This window comes from Triticum dicoccoides, chromosome 1A (assembly GCF_002162155.2).
Source record: "Triticum dicoccoides isolate Atlit2015 ecotype Zavitan chromosome 1A, WEW_v2.0, whole genome shotgun sequence".
Lineage (NCBI taxonomy): Eukaryota > Viridiplantae > Streptophyta > Magnoliopsida > Poales > Poaceae > Triticum > Triticum dicoccoides.
This window is the reverse complement of record NC_041380.1, coordinates 459,581,097-459,585,719: the sequence shown is the minus strand read 5'-3', so window position 1 is coordinate 459,585,719 and position 4,623 is coordinate 459,581,097.

Below are 4,623 nucleotides of genomic sequence, written 5' to 3'. Positions count from 1 at the left end.
CACACACACACAAGCTCGCCGAGCACAAGAATGCCTCAACCTCGGGAGGCCGTTCTTCCTTTGTATTGTTTATCATCAGCCCAAGAGGCAATCCACCACCACACTGGAGTATGGTATTACACCACAACGGTGGCCCGAACCAGCATAAACCCCGTGTCCTTCTGTGTTGTGAGTTCGTCGAGTTCGTCCGCGAGATCCTAGCGAGCTAGGGCATAGATCGGTTGGAGGGACAGACTTCACGCGCACCCCGGTGTTCGAACCTTACGGGTTTGCCAGGACCCCATACCCCGACATTTGGCGCGCCAGGTAGGGGTGTGCCGGAGCTTTTCTCCATCAACCAGCGCCTCGTGCCGCCGCACCGTGCTCCCATGGCAGGTGCCTCGCCACCGACCTCCATGGCCGACGCCAGCAGCGAGGAGTCTGGGTACCGAGCCCTGACCCCCGCTTTCCGACGACTGCAGTGGCCGGTCAAGTTCAGGCCAGAGATGCCACCGCGTTACGATGGCATGGCAGACTCGTCGCTGTTCTTGCTAGCGTACGAGGAGGTCGTCCTCGAAGCCGGAGGTGATGACAAGATCATGGCAAACTTGTTCCCTTGGCCCTCGCCGGCGAGTCGCGCGCTTGGCTGCTCGACCTCCCGGGGTCCACGGTGACGTCCTGGGGAGAACTCCGCGACCTCTTCACGGCACGCTACGCGGCACCGGCACACCACGCAGTCACGGCACTGCTGGGTGGCTCCCAAGCACCTCCTTCAGATCGCGACGTCAAGCCTTTCTTCCGCCAGATTGGGGCTGCCTACAAGCGCCCGGGGGCTCCGCCGGGTTGGGCCGCGCCGGAAGACGACCTCACCTTCGACTCGGAAGACCACCCCGGCTCCACCACCGGCTCAGGGATGCTTCCGATGCTCTGCACGCCCACCATCTGCAACGTGGCCGTCACCAAGACCCTCATCGACGGCGGCGCCAGTCTCAACCTCCTCTCCGTGGAAGCTTTCAGCCTTCTTCATGTGCCACTCGAACGGCTCGGCCTCAGCAAGCCCTTCACAGGGGTGTGTGGTGGAGCTGCTCACCCCTTGGGGCAGATCCGCCTCCCTGTGACCTTTGGCACGCCGGATAACTATCGCACCGAGCTGGTGGACTTTGACATTGCCCGCATCGGTCTCCCGTACAATGCCATCCTCGGGTACCCGGCCCTCGCTCAGTTCATGGCGACAACTCACCCTGCCTACAACCTCATGAAAATGCCAGGGAGCAAGGGCGTCCTCACCATCCAAGGGGATGCTAAGGAGGTCATGATGGCGCTCAGGCTCGCCTTCAAGACCGCGGCAGCAGCGCAGCCAGCCGGTGCCGGTGCGCCGGGGGCCAAGGAGGCCGCCCCACCAAGAAAAAGCAGTTGTTCACCCAAGACAAGGCAGAGACCAAGCAGGTGCCGGTCAGTGAAGATGGGTATTCAGGAGCCACCTTCACCATAGGAACCGGCCTTAACCCAGGGCAAGAAGAAGCTTTGGTGAGGTTCTTGCGCGCGAACAAGGAGATATTCGCGTGGGAGCCCAATCAACTGGTAGGGGTCCCGAGAGAGGTAATCCAGCATCTTCTAAAGGTGTGCCCCAACTTACGCCCCGTGAAGCAGCAAGAAAGACGGCAGTCCACTAAGAAGCAGGCCTTCATCGTCCAAGAGACACGCAAGCTGGAGGCGGCAGGTACAATCCGGGAAGTTCGATACCCCGAATGGCTTGCGAACCCCGTTGTGGTGCCGAAAAAAGGCGGGAAGGAATGGGTGTGCGTCGACTTCAGCAACCTAAACAAAGCCTGCCCCCAAGACCCGTTCCCCCTTCCGCGCATCGATCAAATCGTCAACTCCACCGCCGAGTGCGACTTGCTGTGTTTCTTGGATGCGTTCTTTGGATACCATCAGATCAAGATGGCGGTGGAGGATGTGGAGAAGACGGCCTTCTTGACACCATGTGGGGTGTACTGCTACACCTGCATGCCTTTCGGCCTTCGCAACGCGGGCGCAACCTTTCAGCGGCTGATGCACATCGCCTTGGGGCGCCAGCTCGGCAGGAACACCGAGGCCTACGTTGATGACATAATGGTCAAATCTCGCGAGGCGAGGACGTTGATTCAAGACTTGGAGGAGACCTTCGAGAGCTTGCGCCAAGTGAACTTGAGGCTTAACCCGGAAAAGTGTGTGTTTGGCGTCCCATCCGGCAAGTTGCTAGGGTTTCTTGTTCCCACAGAGGGATCGAGGCGAACCCAGAAAAGATCAAGGCCATCAAAGACATGAGCCCGCCACAGACCTTCAAGGAGATGCAGAAACTGGCAGGACGGGTGACCGCATTAGGGCATTTCATCTCTAAGCTAGGCGAGCGCGCCTTGCCCTTCTTTAAGCTCATGAAGAAGAAAGGCCCCTTCGAGTGGACCCCGGAGGCCAACCAGACCTTCCAAGACCTCAAGAAATACCTCACCAGCCCCCCAGTGATGGTGGCATCGCGGCCTCTCGAGCCTCTCTTGCTCTACCTTGCGGCCACCCCGTACTCTGCCAGCGCGGCACTGGTGGCGGTTCGGGAGGAGCGTCAAGACAAGGGTAGAACTGATACAGCACCGGGCCAGAGAGGTGCAGCAAAGCCATTAGCGGCGGCCGACCTAGCCCAGCAGAGCAACATCGCGGAAGCTCCTGAGGGCGGTCAGGTCTTGGGAGACACATCACCTCAGGATATGCCACAATCTATGTGGGACCCAAGCCTTAACAGTGTACCGGCCCTCGTCAAGCACCCAGTGTACTTCGTCAGCACTATACTGCGGGACGCGAGGGCGTGCTACCCCATGCCGCAGAAGCTCCTGCTCGCACTTTTGGTGGCCTCGCGCAAGCTGCGTCACTACTTCCAGGGGCACCCCATCAAGGTCGTCTCGTCTTACCCGTTGGATAGGATACTCAGGAGCCCAAACTCAGCCGGAAGGGTCGCTGAATGGAACATCGAGCTACAAGTATTTCAGCTGGAGTTTAGCACCACCAGGGTCATCAAGGGATCCGCGCTCACCGATTTTGTGGCGGAATGGACAGATGCCCCGGCTCTTGAGGAAGGAGAAGACCAGTCCACCTCCCTGGGAAGCGAGGCGCCAGACGACTGGGTCATGTATTTTGATGGCGCCTTTGCGCACCATGGCGCGGGGGCTGGAGCAGTGCTCATCTCGCCCACTCAGGACAAGCTTTGATATGTCGTGCAAAACTGCTTTCAGCATGGCGAGAAGCTCTCCAACAATATCATAGAATACGAGGGCCTCATAGCCGGCCTGAAGGCTGCGGCGGCTATGGGGGTGAGGCACCTTACCATCAAGGGCGACTCGCAGCTCCTCATCAACTTCTCCAACAAAGTATATGAGTCAAAGGACGAGCACATGGAGGCCTGATGTCTACTACACAACCTTCTTCTTGTACACGTTGTTGGGCCTCCAAGTGCAGAGGTTTGTAGGACAGTAGCAATTTTCCCTCAAGTGGATGACCTAAGGTTTATCAATCCGTAGGAGGCGTAGGATGAAGATGGTCTCTCTCAAGCAACCCTGCAACCAAATAACAAAGAGTCTCTTGTGTCCCCAACACACCCAATACAATGGTAAATTGTATAGGTGCACTAGTTCGGCAAAGAGATGGTGATACAAGTGGTATATGGATAGTAGATAATGGTTTTTGTAATCTCAAAATATAAAAACAGCAAGGTAACAAATGATAAAAGTGAGCGTAAATGGTATTGCAATGCTAGGAAATAAGGCCTAGGGTTCATAATTTCACTAGTGCAAGTCCTCTCAACAATATTAACATAATTGGATCACATAACTATCCCTCAACATGCAACAAAGAGTCACCCCAAAGTCACTAATAGCGGAGACCGAACGAAGAGATTATGGTAGGGTACGAAACCACCTCAAAGTTATTCTGTCCAATCAATCCGTTGGGCTATTCCTATAAGTGTCACAAACAGCCCTAGAGTTTGTACTAGAATAACACCTTAAGACACAAATCAACCAAAACCCTAATGTCACCTAGATACTCCAATGTCACCTCAAGTATCCGTGGGTATGATTATACGATATGCATCACACAATCTCAGATTCATATATCCAACCAACACATAGGACCTCAAAGAGTGCCCCAAAGTTTCTACCGGAGAATCACGACCAAAACGTGTGCCAACCCATATGCATAGGTTCATGGGCGGAACCCGCAAGTTGATCACCAAAACATAAATCAAGTGAATCACGTGGTATCCCATTGTTACCACAGATACGCACGGCAAGACATACATCAAGTGTTCTCAAATCTTTAAAGACTCAATCCGATAAGATAACTTCAAAGGGAAAACACAATCCATTATAAGAGAGTAGAGGGGGGAAGAAACATCATAGGATCCAAATATAATAGCAAAGCTCGCGATACATCAAGATTGTATCACCTCAAGAACACGAGAGAGAGAGAGAGAGATCAAACACATAGCTACGGGTACATACCCTCAGCCCCGAGGGAGAACTACTCCCTCCTCGTCATGGAGAGCGCCGGGATGATGAAGATGGCCACCAGAGAGGGATTCCCCCTCCGGCAGGGTGCCGGAACGATTCTAGATTGGCT